The sequence below is a fragment of the Marmota flaviventris genome, chromosome 7 (genome assembly GCF_047511675.1).
Source record: "Marmota flaviventris isolate mMarFla1 chromosome 7, mMarFla1.hap1, whole genome shotgun sequence".
Classification (NCBI taxonomy): Eukaryota; Metazoa; Chordata; class Mammalia; order Rodentia; family Sciuridae; genus Marmota; species Marmota flaviventris.
Genome location: NC_092504.1, coordinates 17581774 through 17600734, shown reverse-complemented (window position 1 = coordinate 17600734; position 18961 = coordinate 17581774).

The following is an 18961-nucleotide window of genomic DNA, read 5'->3' as shown; positions in this document are numbered from 1 at the left end:
TTTATGGTAAAGAGCACTACAACCCAACTAAGATCCCTCAAACTAAAATGTCAAAAGTATTCTAGATGCATGCTTCTACCTCATACCTCATATACTATCAGTCTTATATTATCACGTGAGAACCTCTTTTAAATCCTTGTCAGGCATGATCTCTCCCCTTTCTAATCCCATTGCCTTAATCCAGCAGCATCCTACAAATGGCTTGGCCTCCAGATACATTCTTCTCCTATAACCATCCTGGGCCATCACTGTACTTAAAACCCAAATCTGATTATTTGTCCTATGCTTAAATTTCTTCAACAATTCCCTGTTTTCTACCAGATAAATCTAACCTCTCCACCTGGTAGATAGAACAATAGTCACCTGGATTCTATCTGTTGCTCCATTCAACCATTCTCCTGTAGGTTCCCTGTAACACACCTAGGCAATGGTTGACATCTCCATCCCCACGACAGGCACAAACTGGCCCATTCCCTCACACATTAGCTCTTTCTATCTGGAATGTTCTTCCTCCTCCTTTTAATTCTCAACCGAGTGCCTGGTCAGCTTCTAAACATGCATCCAAACTCTGCACTAAAGGTACCATTATTCTGAATGGTCTCTCAGATTTGCCCCCATCTCCATACAAATGGAGAAGGGAACCCCCACTCTTGCTTATAAAGCAACATTCTACAGATTTACATCATCTCACTTATTAGTTGTGTTATGTTTCATGAGCTTGTCTGCTTCCTCTTAAAAAAATTACTTTCATCTCTTCAACAAAAGTATTTCCCAGTTTTCCTCGAATGTTATTCTAGGCTCATGGAACAAATCATTCTGATGGAGCTTACATAGTAGGTGATAGACAACAAACAGACATCATAAATCAGTAAAGTGTATAATATGTTGGAAAGAACAGGGTAAAGCAATCAAGAATTCTAAGGTCAAGAGAGGAGTGATTTAGGTTTTAAACAGGTGTGGCCAGTGGTCAGTGAGAAAGTGAGATTTAAAGACTTAAAGGAAATGAAATCAGTCTTCAAATATTGGAGAGTGGGCCTGACTTACCTGGGAGCGTTACCTGGGAGCGAGCATAAAAAGTTTGAGCTCTGAACTGAACAGAGGGTTGAGTACTGCAGGATCTTCTAGACCTTGGCGAGGGCTTTAGCTTTGACTTGGATGAAATGAAGAGCCAGGACAGGATGCTGAGCAGAGGCGGGGTCTGACCCAACCTTTATTATAAAAAGATCTCGCTGACTACAGCATGGAGAACAGACTGTGCAGGGCAAGAGTAGGATCAGGGAACAAGGGAGAAGGGGACCACAACAACCCAAGTGGGAGGAATTCAAAAGCAGGATGAAGAAAGAAGAACGGAAGAGAGAGAGAAAGGAAGCACAGCAAGGGAGGAGCATGAAAGCAAAAAAAAAAAAAAAAAAAAGTGTAAAGAAGGGACATGATGGAATGAGAAAGAAAGGAAAAGAGCTTCAGATTCCAAATCATCTGCTGACCCAGCCATAGGGTGCTCAGTGAGCTTCAAACTCAGCGGTGGGTTCACTCTTCCTTTTCTGGGGTTAGCGGCCAGCAACCTGGCTTCCTTTTGATTAATCTGAAGGTATTTTCTGCAGGCTGAGCTATCCACCTGAAATCTGTCTGCTTTTTGAACAACAAAATCAGTCCCTGGGGCAAGAGTTGGAAAGAAATTAGGATAAGGCTAATGGAAATCAGGCAACTGGACTAAATATAGTGCTATGTCCTACTTCTCTCTCCAATTTCTCTTTGCCTTGTTTTCTTGTGAATCTGTGTTTGGGGAGAAATTCTATCTGTATTTGCTTCAATAAAATGTTGTCTTCTCTTGGCTTAGGGGGATGCTGAGAACTAGAGGAATTCAACAGTGACTCAAGGGGGGTGGGAGCAGCTGAAAAACAGAATGGAGAAAGATCATTTAGGAAACCAATAGGTTTTCTGCCTTGAGAACACTATTTTAATTGAGGCTCTACTTTTAAATTATTAGAAAGTACTAGGTCCAAAATGGCGATTTGTATTCTGTTCCCAGCAGCTGTTCCACGTGTAAACTTGCTTAGAGCACGTCACCTTGATTTCTAACTGTGGAAGAGGAAACGCTCCATGTTCCTTTAGGTCTTTGCCTATTTCCCATTTTCCTCAGCAGCAAGCATTTCATTTCAGCGTTGTTTTGCTTAGACAAACCATGCCAGGATATTTAATAATTGCCCTTCCTGTGTTGGAAGTTGTTCTATTGATCACTCTGAGAGATAATATTTACTTTTTGGTCTGCATCCATTTGTTCAGTGCAGTCCTAATGCAGTCACAGCAATTATCAGAGCTAATTCTTGAAAGTGGAGCAATCCAAGCCTTTGGACCCCATCTATAGGTTTTCCTTCACTTTTACAAATAATGATTTATGCAAAGTCACCAAGACAGCTCTTACTTCAATGCTAGGTTTATTATCTCCAAGATGAACAGACATGTTATTAAGTGCTCATGGGAGGGTCAGTGTAGAGAAAGATCACCACATTGTGATTTTCTGGGTACATGGTTCAATACAACAATAGTTTAAGGAAGTAAGAGCCAATTTTAGCTCAGCCATTATGAAGCTGTATATATCATCAATAGGCAGTTGTAAAAGCTGTGACTGATAGGAATTTCCCCACTATAAAATTTCCTTTCATCATATACCCACTAAGTGAGTCATGTAGAATAACTTCTAAGGGATGTGATTGATTCCTCAGCTTTTATTTTCTGATATATTTCTTCTACATGAGCTAAGGCTATAAAGTAATAATATTTCACACACAAAAAATGTCTTATACAATTAGCTTCATTACTTTATAGCCACATTATATGTTTGTGTGTATTTCTTGGTTTCTTGGGGGCACAGATTATGTGTTTATGGACACCTAATTTTATCTGTTGTCCTGAGGAAAGAATACACCTTTTATGTATGCCCTTAATGTGTCTTATAGTAGTGGGGAGGGGACATCAGTAAATGACCAATGGATGAGTGAATAAATGAATGAAGAGACATACCAATATCCACATATATATCTAATTTCTCACATTGACTCTTTTTTTTTTGCATTCTTTTATTTTCTTTTTTTTTAATTTTTTATTGTTGGCTGTTCAAAACATTACATAGTTCTTGATATATCATATTTCACACTTTGATTCAAGTGGGTTATGAACTCCCATTTTTACCCCATATACAGATTGCAGAATCACATCAGTTACACATCCATTGATTTACATATTACCATACTAGGGTCTATTGTGTTCTGCTGCCTTTCCTATCCTCTACTATCCCCCCTCCCCTCCCCTCCCCTCCCCTCCCCTCTTCTCTCTCTGCCCCCTCTACTGACATTCATTTGTCCCCCTTGTATTATTTTTCCCTTTCCCCTCACTTCCTCTTGTATGTACTTTTGTATAACTCTGAGGGTCTCCTTCCATTTCCATGCAATTTCCCTTCTCTCTCCCTTTCCCTCCCACCTCTCATCCCTGTTTAATGTTAATCTTCTTCTCATGCTATTTGACCCTACTCTGTTCTTAGTTACTCTCCTTATATCAAAGAAGACATTTGGCATTTGTTTTTTAGGGATTGGCTAGCTTCACTTAGCATAATCTGCTCTAATGCCATCCATTTCCCTGTAAATTCTATGATTTTGTCATTTTTTAATGCAGAGTAATACTCCATTGTGTATAAATGCCACATTTTTTTATCCATTCATCTATTGAAGGGCATCTAGGTTGGTTCCACAGTCTTGCTATTGTGAATTGTGCTGCTATGAACATCGATGTAGCAGTGTCCCTGTAGCATGCTCTTTTTAGGTCTTTAGGGAATAGACCGAGAAGGGGAATAGCTGGGTCAAATGGTGGCTCCATTCCCAGCTTTCCAAGAAATCTCCATACGGCTTTCCAAATTGGCTGCACCAATTTGCAGTCCCACCAGCAATGTACAAGTGTACCCTTTTCCCCACATCCTCGCCAGCACTTGTGGTTGTTTGACTTCATAATGGCTGCCAATCTAACTGGAGTGAGATGGTATCTTAGGGTGGTTTTGATTTGCATTTCTCTGACTGCTAGAGATGGTGAGCAATTTTTCATGTACTTGTTGATTGATTGTATGTCCTCCTCTGAGAAGTGTCTGTTCATCACCTTGACTCTTCTGTATACGTTCTTCTAAGTGGTCAAACAATTGTTCTCTTAATAAAAATGTTCTGAATGACCCCAATTTCCTAAAATAGAAACTTGTCTTATTACTATGATGTTGAAGAGCCTCTGCCACATGTCCCCCATCCTTCTCTCCAGCCTATCTTTCTATTCCCTCACACACCAGCCCCACACTTCAGTCAAGTTGGCCCAGCCAGGTGAATATCCCCGCTCCTACCTTTGTTCACCCTAGAATATACTCTTCTCATCTTAAAGAAGTTTTAAAAAGGGTTTTAAAAAGTTTTAATGACAAAATGACAAAGTTTTAATGACAATAATAATAACAATAACATTGAAAGTAGTAATAGTAGTAGTAGTAGTAGTAGTAGTAGTATCCGTCAAACTGACATTTATATGGTTGGTAGAGTGTATGAAGAACGGGGCCTGGAGCCAGATACCCACTGTTCAACCACAGTTTTCGTCATTCATTCCAAATTCTGTGAATTAAGGCAAGTTGTTTCATCTCTTCAGGTCACAATATCCTCATCTTTAAAGTTGGAATGATAATGCACTATCCCAAAAGATTGTTGAAAAGGTGAAATGAATTTGTACATGTAAATATCACTTAGAATGTAGCTTGTGCTCAATAAAATTAGCTTGGTTACCAGGACGTTTACCATGTACAAGGAAATATTCCAAATGTTTTGTATGTCTTGTTTAATTCTCTGAAAAATTTCGGAGGTAAAGAGAATTATTTTCTCCCCAGTTTACATACAAGGAAACTAAAGCTCAGAGTAATACTCAGAGTCAACTGAGTCAATTCATTCATACAAAAACCACACAACATTGCAGAGACCAGGCTGTAATTCAAGTTCAGGCAGCCAGATTCCTGAGTTTCTCTGCCTTGTGATTTTACATCTCTCTAAAGGCCACTAAAAATCCTGCTCATTTGTCAAACTTTTCCTGGACACTAGAAGTCTCAATGCTGTATAGTGTTTATTAAGAACACTGCTTGATAGCAATGTTATCCGAGTGTTTATTAGGTACTAAGCATCTGACAAAACTGCATTGAGTCATTTAACTTATATTTGTAATTTGATATTTCTAATCTCCTCTCTGTTGCTATTAAGATGATTTGGATGGTATTTGAGGGGCAGCACTCATTCCCCAAGTGCATCTGTATACCCAGTGCACACACACACTATTCCTTATCATGACAAGTGCTTGCCAGAAGCAACGTCATTGTCCGTTGTGGGTGACAAAGGGAATGATGTTAATATTGTGTTACAAGCACATGGAGCAATTTGGGTTGAACATAAATTAGGTAAAACAGGGCAATGAATTTCAGAAAAGGATAAAATGAAAACCATTTTTTGTTAGATGGATCCACCACCAGAACCGGGCTTCTTGTCTGAGAACCCTGCTTTGTTAACAATGTTCTGTGCATGAACCTGGTGGGAGGAAGAAGTTCACTTGCTGCGGCTCTGTTCTCACTTTAATTATCTGTAAAACTGTGTTAGCAACATTGGGCTGGCAGAACTCATAGAGGGGTAAAGATCCAAGTCAGACAAGGTCTGCAAAGTCTCCCCACGTGTGCACAAGCCCCTGCCATCCTGGAAGGCTATGCCTCAATTAGGAGCTTCTCAATCCCACAGTGTGCACACTACTGTGGCGTATATTTTCTTCATAAAATGCATTCCATTACAACTATAAATTTTAAGTTGCTTCTTTAAAACCTTAATTAAAATTACTGGGCGTGCAACAATAAAAGGAAAATAACAAAGCTGCCTTGAGCCATGATTAATGGCTGGTCCATAAGTTTTGCTCACAAATAATCCTCACCAATGCAATCTAAGCACCAAGATCCTCAGACTCTAAGGTCCTGCCTCAGATGTTCTGAGTCAGAATGTGAATTCTTGTCAGGTTCTGTGGTGATGTGTGTGCATGCACAGGAAACGTGGCACACTGTTGCTTCACCTATCCTATGCATTGGCCTTTGGTGACTGCTTTGAATTCACACCTGAAAAAACTGAGCTATTACTATGTGTCAAAAATGTCCAACATCTCACCCCAAATGCCAAAGCCTCAAATCTTAAATCTCAGGAAGCCCAAAAGTTGCAAGAATAGGCTAAACTTCTAAAATGTGCTAATAACAGGGCCTGTCCAGTATCCTGTCCCCCAAGGATGCTGCATCATAATGAGGGACATCATCAGATGTATTAATACAAAATTATGCTCTCATTGGAATAATTCATCTCCCAGCACATGGAAGCATGTGAAGAAGTTACGAGCTAATGAACACAGGCTGTGCGTAGGTGGACAATTTCTCTTTGGAAAAAAAAAATATATATTTCCTAAATGAAGAAAGTCATAGAGTATCTTGGTGAGCCCTAATCTAGCATGTCCCCAAGGGCTCAGCTTATACACATGGATGACCTCTGGGGCTGTTGTTCACACCTGTGCAGTTTGGTGAGGTAATGAAGCAAATAGACATCTTCAGTTTACTAAGGAAGTCACAAACTTGTGAGACACCATTATTGTCTACAGCTTCCTGATTCCTACATAATTCTGGACCATAAAGGCTCATTGCCATTTCACCAAGCAGAAATGCTCTTTTTTCAACATAGTCCACAAAGAAGTAAAGCAAAGTCATTAAAAAAATCAAACCACTCTGCTTTATTTTCAATTCTGCAAATTAAACTCTTTTTAAAAAGGAATGGTTATATGGGGTCCCAGTGGGTGTTTAAGATAAATCAAGTCCATAATACCAATGAAATGGAGTCAAATCCACATAATTTGGTATAATTCACTTCTACCTGAATTGTAATTGAGGCAATAAAATAAATTAAGTTTTCATGAAGACATGGATTTTTCTCTATGTTGTTCATCAATAAATTCCCAAGTCCTTAAAAACAAGAATTTTGACATATTCTGTTATGCCCCAAGCTCTAGAAATTTGGCTAATAGTAGGTACTCAACAAAATGTTCTCTGAAAAAAATGAATTCCTAATTTTTGAATTCCTAATATTTATATGGGAAAACCTAGTTTCTGGAGATAACATCATATATTGCAAGATTTCCATAAACCAGACACCTGGGAAACTAATTGATCTTTCTCTAAACTGACCATTGGCAATTGTCATTTTATTTTGCTGTATTTCCTGATTGTTATACTGAATCTATTTATCAAGAGTTTAATTTCATGAAAGTCATGAAATAAGTGAAAGTACACAAATTGAGTTAGTCAGCTTTTCATTGCTATTACCCAAATGCTTTAAGGAAGAACCATTTATTTCAGTCACACAGTTTCAAAGTTTCAGTCCATGGTTGGAGGACTCCATTGCTCTGGGTCTAAGATGAGACAAACATGATGGTGGAAGAGTGTGGTGGAGGGTAGCTGTTAACCCCATGGTATCCAGGAAGCAGAGAAAGAGAAAAGCAGGAGGCAGGAGGACAAGATACAATCCCCCAGGACATAAGCCAAGAACTATTTCTCTAGCCATGTCCCAACTGCCCATAGTTACCACCCAGCAGGGTAGTTCTTTAAATTATTAATCAATCAAGTGGCTTAATCCACTTATGAGGTTACAGCTCTCATAATCTTATCATTTCACCTCTGAACATTCTTGCATTGTCTCACACATGAGCTTTGGAGGGACATCTCATATCCAAAGTGTAACACAGATATTGAAGTCAGTCCTACCATGGTATGAATTCTGACACTTAACAACTGCAAAATCTTGGGCAAGTCCCTCATCATCTAATTATCTAATCTTAAAAAAACAGAGATAATAATATCTTCTTTGAATGACTGTAAAAATTTAATGTGCTCACATAAATTGAAGCACATAGCTTATCTCTCAAATATCAGTTATTATCAATAAGCAGTGAAGATATTTGGGCAATCATAAATAAACACAGCCTGAGCGAATTTAGCTGCAGTGAAAAACCATATGACTTTAGTCTTAGAATATGGTGCAAAATATAAAGGATTTTAGTGAGGAAAAAAGCATTGAAAGTTATTCAAGATAGGCAAAAAGAAAAGACTTTACTAAAGGTGGCAAGATTTGCCTTTCCACCTAAGAATTAATTGATCCACTCTTATAAGGATTTTATAAGGTTGTGAGATCCTGGATATCCTTGCCATCCTCAAAGATTTGTTTGATACTTTCTCCTTCTTGCCCACATAGTTTTACTGCTTTTTCTACTGAACTTCATTTGTAGCATTTTGACCTAGATATAGATTTGGCAGATGAATCAATCTCAGGAGGAGGACCTAAAATTTTCCACAAGATTCTACAAAATGAAGGATATTTTGCACTTGGGGAAAAAAATCACAGGTGTACATGGACCTTAACCTCTCTGACATGCTTAATATTACCATAACATGGGTGAAAGTGGATACTGTATAGCCACCGGGCTTTCAGAAAAACATGAATCCACTTACTCATTAATTCATTCATGCATTCCTGCAACCAACAAACATGTCAGAAGCATTTACTATGTGCCCATATCTGTGCTGAGTACTGGAGGTGGACAGACTACCCAGGCTTCCTCCTCTTTTTCGCAGTCCGGCTGTAGCAAAATAACCTGGGAGTGACAAACAACTTGTATAGATTGATACAGCAGGAGTGGGAGCCGTTTATTGTAGGACGGGAGGGGTATATATACATTCCACACAGCTTATCCTAATTAACATAAACTAGATACAGCAGTCAACCAATAAGGAATCTCCACACTTAATGGCTCGCTGGCATTACTTCACAAACCACTCCCTCTGGCAAAATGCCAGGCGCCATCCAAACTTGTTTACAGACTCTAACACCTCTTTTCAGAAAGCTGGCTAGAAAACTAACCCATTATCAATATATAGTTAATTTTTATATTAAAGCAAGCATGGCTAATTATGAAAACACAAAGGAAGGTCCCCAAAACCAGAATGCCTCTGTCCCGACAGGCAGTGTTGATTTTTGAATAAAATGTTCCTACTTTACATTTAAAAAGAACAATCTCAACACCTGAAGTCATCAGAGGAAGAGTGGTTTCATGAATTGTTGCCTTGAGAGAATCACGATGCTAGACAGTGCCTTGGGGAGGTGACCAACAGGTATGAAATTGGAGGCTCCACAGTTAAATTACAACAGGCCAGGGTCCCTGCCCCTCCGTCTTCCTCTCTCCTGGCCATGATTGCAGGCCTTCCTCATGAAAGAGGACTTGGAACACTTAGCCACCAACCCATCTCACTGATATTGAATCAACTAAGGCTGTGGATCATTAAGTGGCTGATAAAGCCATCCAGTAGCAGGAACAAAAAGGCTAGAAGTCCCTGAAGTCTCTGGGTCTTTGGTATATATCCAACCCCAGGTCTATGGAATCTGTAATTACGCTTTCTTTAGCCTGGCAGGACCATTATGGCAAGAAGGGTGACTTCTCATTACTCTAGGACCCACACCAAACCATTGACCTTCCCCCATCTTGGTAGGATAGTGGTTCTCCATCTCTCCACAGCCCTACAGTTGAACCAGGAAAAAGGCATTATATTTGGTGTGTTTGCTAATATACCAAACTCTAAACCAAACTCTAGAGCATGGGTTTTCTCCCATTCTATTTTTCCCTGCTCAGCTCTTACGTCAGCTCAATATTCACTGGGGGAATGTCTGAATGCATTTATCTATGTTTGGTTATTGCTTTCCTCAGCTTCCTGAATTCAGCCCATAGTAAAAATTCTAGAACATTCTCAAAAATTTTAGAATGACCCCCTTTTCCCAAATTTCACACAACTTGGTTTGAACTCCCTCTGCTGGTGAATACAGTAAAATCCCCCTGACTAACAACAGTCACTGAGCAAAAGAGAATGTTCCCAAGCAGAAAAAAAAAAAAAGGCCTAAAACCGACTGCATTTCCTGAGGGAGCCTTAAACTTCATCTTTAAGAGATCATTGCTTTGTGCAAAGAAACACTATAAAAAAGAGTGAACCTTATCATCGGTTTCACTGTAGTTGAGCCTAGGAGTAAAGAGCAGAGATTGAGAAATCTCCAGAGCCAAGATAGGAGGATGACTAATGAACTAGAAGATATCTGGGGTGTGTGATCCTTAATTGTACATTCCATTGCTTTTACTATTTTCTATTACAACTTTATAGCTGGCTAACCATGTTTTCCAAGAGCCAATGCTTGGCAGTAAGACTTTAAGAAAGTAAAAAGAACATCTCAACTTCTTTAGAAACATTTTTTTTCCCCTTTAATAGATCTTCTCTTCCCCAGCCCCACCCCCACCACGAAGCAGCAATTCTTTCAAAAACAAGCACACTAAAAGTATTACAGAAATGAATAGGGAACTTTTAATAGCTTATCTCATTTTCCCTTTATCTTCTTAAGCATTTTTCCTTCCTTACATTTCAATATAAAGGTAATAGCATGACTCGGAAGACTGATACATAATTATTACAAGTGAAATAATTGCAGGTAATGGAGACATATTTCACTCTCATAGCATTGAGGAAATTCAAACATTTTATATGTTAAGAATTGTTATTGGTTTTGCACAGCCCAGAATTTGGTATTCTTCATTCTTCTTAAGTTCTCAGTTAGGTGAGGCCAGTTAAAGTAAAAATTCATATAGACCCAATATTCTCAAATAAATACAATTTAACAGAAAATTTATTAAAAAGTGCACTGACATTACTTAGCACTTAATATGTACAAGAGATTCTCATAAGTGCATCTTATATGTATGTTTACGTATATTCATGGAAACCCTGTGATGTAAATATTTACACCTTTATTTTACAAAAGAGGAAATAGGTTCAGAGAATCTAGATAATTTGCCTAAGGTCACACAGCCAACAAATAACAGAGCCAGGACAACAATTTGGCTTTGTCAAACTCTGATGCTTCTCAGTGATGATCTTAGAAATTTTTGCATGAAATAGTGGCACTCGGATGGATTATGGATGTCTCTGTTTTTCTAGTGACAGGATACTGAGGCACAGAAGATCTTGAAAGTCATTATTTGGTGTCAGATCTGGAGGAGACTCATCCTGCTAAATTCTTTGTTTAAGAGATGGGCTTCATTTCTCTGATACTTCAGACAAGTTCTCTGAGGATCTGAACATCTCAGTGAGCGATCCAGTTTTGTTTTGGTGAACACCAGCTGTGTCCACATGTGGTAACTGAATTGAATGAAGACTTTAAATAGAATCAAGTCAGTGAGCAGAACTATCCAATCTGTTTTGCTATTAAACACAGAGGTGAGATGTTCCCTAGCACAGGGGGTCAAGGCCAACCATTTGTCCCAGTCTCATTTTGAAGAGGAAATTCTAAGTCCTTCAGTGCCCATGGAGATTGGCTCCAGGACACCCACAGATACCAAAACCCACAGATGTCCAAGTCCCTTCCAGAAAGTGGCTGTGTATTTACATATAGCCTACCTACATACTCCTTTAAATCATCTCTGGATTACTTATGATGCCTAATACAATGTATAACACTAAATAAATTCTTGTTACCCAGCAGTGTTTAGGAAACCATGATAAGAAGCAATGTCTGCACATGTTCAATACAGATGAGATATGTTCCCAAAGATTTTAGACACACACTTAGTTCAATCTATGGAATCAGTGGATACAGAGGGAGAATTGTTTATCACTGTATTATCACTAGACTATTTTAAAACTTATATTTAAACTCAGTCTTCTCACTGATAAAAATTTTAATAAATACAGCATGTCCCAAGGCCCTGCTTTTTCATTGGAACCTCACGATCATGTTCCATAAAGGAAATTGAGACTCAGAGAAGTAATTTGCCCTGAAAAGCCCAATCTTTGCATGTAGGCCTATGACTCTATCCACTGCCATTTTCACCAGGTAGAAAATTGTAACCGACCACTTGGCTCCTCCTGCCCCATCTCAGAGCTCACCTCAGACAGCACCGTTTTACTTCAGTGCCAATCAGTCACATTGACCAGACTAAGGGGAATCCAAGAGCTGGCATCGAAGCAGAAACCCCACCCTCACTTTTCTTCTCCTTGGGACCAAATTCCCTGGGGAAAAAATTTTACCTTTAAGAAAGTGATGAAAAAGGGTGTCATCACCTATGATTGACAGGAGAAATGACCAAAGATACTCAAACTCCCATCTAAGAGGAGACTAGGGCCACCATTACCTCTCCATACCATTTTTATATACCACAGTAGGTAGAAAATGCCTACAGACACCAGTTCAATGGTTGAGTACGTTTTATAATGAGCCAAAGTATTAAGGCAAAAGAAAAAGATGTGCATCCTGGGATCCAGTATAGTGATGATGGGGGAATTTTCACCCCTTGATGTTTTGAAGCATGCCTGAATGGATGCAATGAGCTATTTTATTTGTTGCGGTTGTTATTGTTGTTGTGATATTATTCTGGTGGTTGTTTGGACCTAATTTTTGTTGGGAGCCCAAGAGGAGATTAAGGAATAACTTTAGATAAGAAGAAAAAGAAATAAATAGGGAAATCATTTGATGTAATGCTTCTGCTTTCTGCCCTAATAAATCAATAGCTGGGTTGTCAATACAATGAAGCATTCTTCAAGGAGTGCATTTCTTACCATTTCCCAGGGAAAAAAAAAAAAGTCCAAACAGCGTATTCTTGCAATTTACTCTTCGAACCCTTTAAATAGTCTAGGACTTTGAACTCTGAAAGAATTTCCACAATCCAATTTACTTTCATCATCATGCTCTGCTCTCAGTTTTTAAACAGTTCACTCTCGATGCTATTGTATTACAGTTCACAGCAGAAATGTTTAATTCCCCCAAACACCTGTTTTTGCTCAAACAAAACAAAAACCGTCAATACAGTTCAAGTTCAGTAAATCCTATCTACAATCCCCATTATTTTCATTGGGAAATAATAACAATTCCTGAACCTGAGAATTGAATACCCCATTCCACTTCCATAAAGATTTTCATCAGCAAAACCCAGAGCACTCAAGTATACAGTGATGAGATTAGAGTTCGCTAAAACTACCATATTGTTTGAGCTATCACAGAGATTTGACAATCACTGTGTTCCAAAACCTAATGGAGTTATGGCCAGGATATATGCAAATTAAGTTCTGTCGAGAAAACCGGCATTGTCCAACTTCATCAGAAACCCGCATGTGGAAATGGATCATTTCTGTGGCTTGAGGTAGCTAATTATTGCTGAAAAGGAGAGAGGTGAGTTTCAGAGAGCAAGTGCAGGTGGGTAAAATGGGCACCTGGAAATAGCAGACAGGAAACAGAGATAAAAGGGGCACTTGCCTGCTGAGGTGGAGAGACTGGGAAAGTCAAAGTCGCCCCAGCTTATCTCCCAGCTGTAAAATCTGCCCAGGATCAGATGAAAAACATCATTAATTTCAATGTAATTAAATATCATTAATAAGAGGCTCTGGAGTGTGTGCTGCTTAGAGATAATGGAAGCCCCTGGGCATGACCTATGGGGAGGCTGTATCTCAGGATCACGCTGGCTCTTGGCTCTAGCAGAGCTGGGAAAGTGAAGGCTGTGCACTTAGTTAACTTTGTTTATTGACTGCACAGCTCTTTCGGCAACAGCACCACCTCCAATAAAAAAGATCAGAAAAGATGGTGTGTGGCTGCCATAAAATTTATCTTCTTTGAATCAATAGAAAGGATTGCATTTCCTAAAGCCAACTCAAGCAACCAGTTCCCCCGAACAAAACCCCCTGTGGTTAAGTAGGAGGTAGGTGAGCAGATACAATCACAGATCATCAAAACGGTCTCAGTTCCCCTCCTTTTAGTGCTCTTGGAGTGTGTGTGTGCCCCCCCTGCACGAGGATGATGACTGAGGCTGCCCCTCTTGCTCCATGAGTGGGAGACTCAACTATGACTGCCTTGGGCTGGTAGATGGGAACAGCTTAGAGGTATGACTAGAAGAGTGGACTTGTTCCCTCTCATTTTCTCTCTCTCTCTCTTCTCTCTCTCCCTCTCTTTCAACAAGTAAATAAATTCAGGGAGATGAAGTGCCCCTCTGATACTCACACTGCACTCTTCCCTGGTCTGGAAGATGATGTCTTCTCTGCTCTCACACTGTGCTCCCTCCAGGGTCCACTTATAGCCAACAGGTTCCTTGAAACTCCCAGGAAGTCCACCTTCCTCACTTTCCACCTCTGTCTTAGTCCCCTCCTCTTGGTTGTCCTGGAGTCCTGTGTGCCCCCTGTCAGAGCATTTGCCATGCCTAGAGGAATAACTGCTTTGAGTCACTGCAGCTGCACTAGACTAGGGGGTTAGCTGCCGGGTCCTGTGTCTCTTTATATCATTAGAACTGAAAATGGTGTGTGGCATCTGGGAGCCAGTCAACAAATAAGGGGAGAAAAAAAAGTAGGAGGAAAGAACAAGGTATCTGTGTGGCTGGGGCCATTCTTTACCCGCAATGGGCCTCATCTTCTTCATCTGGAAAGTGATGGGGCAACTACTTCCAAGTCGGAGCATAGCATTCTGATTCTAGCCTGAGAACAACCTCATGGAGACCTAACATCCAGCCCAAAAGAAGCAATTAAAGGAAATACTTTAGATAAGAAATAGGCTTTAAAAATAATCCAATCAGCAGAATGCATCTCAAAATATGTGCACAGCTCTGAGCCACTATCTTGAACAGTTGGGAAGTAGCATGTTCAGCAGTGAAAGAATTCTCTAGGGACTTGGCCAATATGAACTCACAGATGTTCCTGTTGAAGTCAGCTGATGAATTTCCTCCATAGCTGTGTTTAACCAGAGTCCTCAGTTCACCTCCAGGGCACAGCCCCTCAGTCCCAGCACCCTTGGCTTGGGAGAAAGAGAAGGAGATCTAACATTGAGAGTGTAACCCATAGCCAAGTGTTCCAAGACTTGATGACCCTTTTCTTTCTACAGAAAAGTCATAAATTTCAAGCAACAGTGCCAGAGCACTAGATTTACTTGTTATTTTATGGTTTCTCTTCACTTATTCTTCTCTCCATGCCAGAAAAACCCTACTGCCATCCCCAGGCAGTGGGTGTAGAGATGGCAAGGGGCATGACTTTTCTTGTCAAGGGGCTTCTTTTAATGGCATTTAGGGAGACTGGGAGGATGTAAAAAAGAAATAAAAATTTGTTGAGTGTTGACTCTGCAGCAAAAGCTTGATGTACAGTATGTCATTAATTTTAAGCCTCACAAGATCCTTTCCAGGGACCATCAGCATTTTACAAAGAGGGTGAAATGGAAATACAATGATTTGAAAATAACTTGCTCAAGTCATTGAGCATGTGAGTGACAGACTTTGAATGACTTTGCCTTGAGCCATGCCAAGTCATCACGCTGCCTTCTGATCTCCATCCCACCTGCTCAATCAGAGATTCTCTCCTTGCTCTAGAATTTCCCAATTGAATTGGCAAGGGTGACTCAGATGGGGACGCAGGAGTCTCTAGGCCTATTGCTTCCAATCACAAGGGGTCTTCTTATCTATTAAATCCAGAGCTCCAAACAGATGTGATATTTTTATTTTCTATGTGTGCCATGACATAAAAAGGTTTGGGAACCTCTACTCTCACCTTGTCTTCTATCATAGGTTTCAGGTAATGTCACACAAAGTTATAACATGACATTCTTACCATGTAAGTATAGGATACCCTTTCATGTCTGTGTGGATTTATTCACGATGGACTCCCTGTGCAGAATGCCTTCCCCTTCTTTGCTAGTGGATCAATCCACACCCATTTCAAATCAATTGAAATTTAACATCAAAAAGAGAATGTTCTCTCATTTTTTTTTCTCTCAAGCACAAACACAAGTACCTCAGTTAGGGTACTTATCATGTCATACTATAAATTATAGGTTTAAATGGCCATCTCACCCACTTAAAACATATAGAAGGTACTCTGTAAGATGGACTTTGTAAAGATAACTGAATATTTGAAATGTTGAGAGCAAAAAATTGTAGTTTAATTATTTTAGCATTACTAGCAGCTGGTAGAGGGATAAACAAACCTCTATCCCTGGGCAATTCTGGCCTTGGGCTCACTTCTCACAGCCAGAAAGCTCAGAATGGTTTTTACATTTTTAAAGTGTTTTAAAAAAATTAACAAGACTCTAACAGGGACCATATGCAAGCCTAATATATTTACTCTAATGGCCCTTTATGGAAAAGTTATCCAACACTCAATAGCTAAATTAACCCATCAAGCTGCGTTGATGTATTTCATATACATACCATATATAAATAGTTTCTTTCTCAACTCCAGCTCTCTTGTTTTTTAACCTATCCCTGTTCCTGCTCTCAGTGATATTTTCCCCCATTGTTTTTCTGGTCAATATTTCTCAGCTTTGCTATTAATACTTTAATAGCACACATGCGAAAGAGGCAAAGATCATAAGTGTAGAGATCAGAGAATTGTCACTGTGGGAGAATTGTCACCCTTGGAACTCCAGCTCGGAGCAGGAAATGAGAGATGGCAGCCCAATGGAAGTCCTGACATGCCTCTCTGCTCCCTCTTCCTTAAGAGAAATATATATACATGACTCCTCACCTCACAGATCAGTTATGCAAGTTTTCTTTTTTATGAAAATGGATTAAAACAGCATCACAAATCTAATATTAAGCGCAATTCATGTTTCAAGTTTATCGCACAATGTTACATTTTTGTCACCCTTCCAGTTAGTTGTGAACAGTACCAGCCTCTCATTTCCATCGCTATATACTATTACACTGTCATTTTTTAAAAACCTATTTTAGTGTGGATAAACATAGGCATTTAAAAAAATTTTTGGCTATTATGAATTATGCTTTTTTGGCTATTTTTTTACAGGCATTTTTAAAGACCAGTCTGGCCACTTTCCACACTTATCTGACTGCTGCCTCATTACCACCTCACTCCCTCCACTCCCTCCGATCATCTCCTTCTTTGTCATCATAGATCCCAGTCATCCTTTTGGGGAGCAGCACACACAGATGAAGAGCAGAAACTCCAGAACTAGACTACCGGTGCTTCCATCCTGGATCCCCCCATTACTGGATCATTTCAAATCAATTATTTACCCTTTGTAAGACTTGGGTTTCATATCTATAAAACAGGGTTACAGAAATGAATTAACTTTTGCAAATCACTTGGAGGGGTGTTTGGCACATAGTAAGTGGAATATATCAGTTTTCTCAATACTAAATGATTGCACTGAAATAATTACCCTACATTTAGAAAAAGATCTACCTAAACTATTTGCAAGACATAAGCTAAATCTTTTCTTATATCTGAGGGATATAAACAAAACCAAACTCCTCAGGAACTAGGAATCAGAATTAAAAATTCAAAACAATCAGCACAGCTTCAAGTTTTTGATTAGCAATATAGATTATTATTTACATTACCCACAACACATAATCAAAAAACCAGGCATCTTGTGAGTGCTCAATATGAACTTATTAAACAAATGAATAAGTGAAAAGACACTATGTCAAAAAGTGAATCAAAAAAAATTCTGATCATTATAGTGTCAAAATGAAAATAAGATAACCAAATACCTGTTTCATTTCATCACAATCTGTTAAATTATCTATGAAATATCTTCTAATTCAAGCTGAAAACAAGGACACATTTATTAAGTCATGTTTTCCATATGCTGTTAGAGTCTGTAGGGAAAGAATATAAATGCAGTATAAGATATCATATTTTCCCACAAATGCTTTCAATTCTGTTATTCATTCATTCACCCTATACTTATTGATTATCTATTGAGTTGCAGGTATGTCTCAGGCAATACTTCTGTATATGAGATGTGCAAAGAATGTCTAATTAGACCTATCAGATACTAATGCAAGGCTGTTTTCATTTCCATGCCAAAACAGAACTCCTTTTGGAAACTGTCTCAGAACTGTACAAACTGAAACAGCACCCTAAAACCCTATTCTAATTAGACATGTTCTACATGGATGAAATTTAATGTTCTAATCAAGTAATATAATACGTTGATGTAGGAACATGTTTATAAAATAAAATTTTTATTTTCACCAAATGCTTTTTTTAAATCAATGGAATTTTGGTCTTGGTCTTTGGTCTGATGCAAGGCTAACTTATGTATTAAGCGATACTACAGAAAATAGCAGAGAAAAAAAGAAGGAAAGGAGCTGTAGGCAGTGGTGTTCTGGGAAGTATTTTAACAGCTCTTTGAAGAAAAGGGCTGGATTTGTATCATTTTCCCACTTCCATGGTGTAAATATTCCCAGCATGGCCACTTTCAAGTGCCTGGGGTGATGTCCCTGGATAGAGAGTAGGAGAGCATTTGCACTATTGGCTCTCTTGGGCCAACCCAAGCCGGCTCCAGTGCATGATACAATGCAGAGAAATAGAGCTTCAAATCCTCTTTAAAGAGCTGCCCATCCTCTACTGCATGGTGGACCTGACAATGAAACTGTCCCACACTTGTCTGAAGAATGTAATCGTAAGAGCTAAGACTGGTCAAATAGATTCTCTCTTCCAAGAATCTGAATCTTGCACAGGGTACAAATAAAATTTCCTGGGAAAAAAAATCCCTAGCAGTTCTTGCTATTCAGACCTAACCTCCATCTCATTACCTGGATCTTAATTCACCTAATTTTCAAAATGAGGGTCTTCCATTTTTTCCCATGCTTGTTTGAACTTAAATCTTTGTGATAATTTTTTTTTACAAAATTTTTCTTAACATTCCCTGGGTCATTCTCTAACTTTTAAACAAGGCACTAAAGCCACGGATTTGATGTTTATTAGTGTGTGATAAGGCACATTTATAAATAGTCCCTCCACAGCCACTTGCTCCAAACTAATTTTGAGTCTTATGGAGGAGGGGGCAGCAGCAGAAGG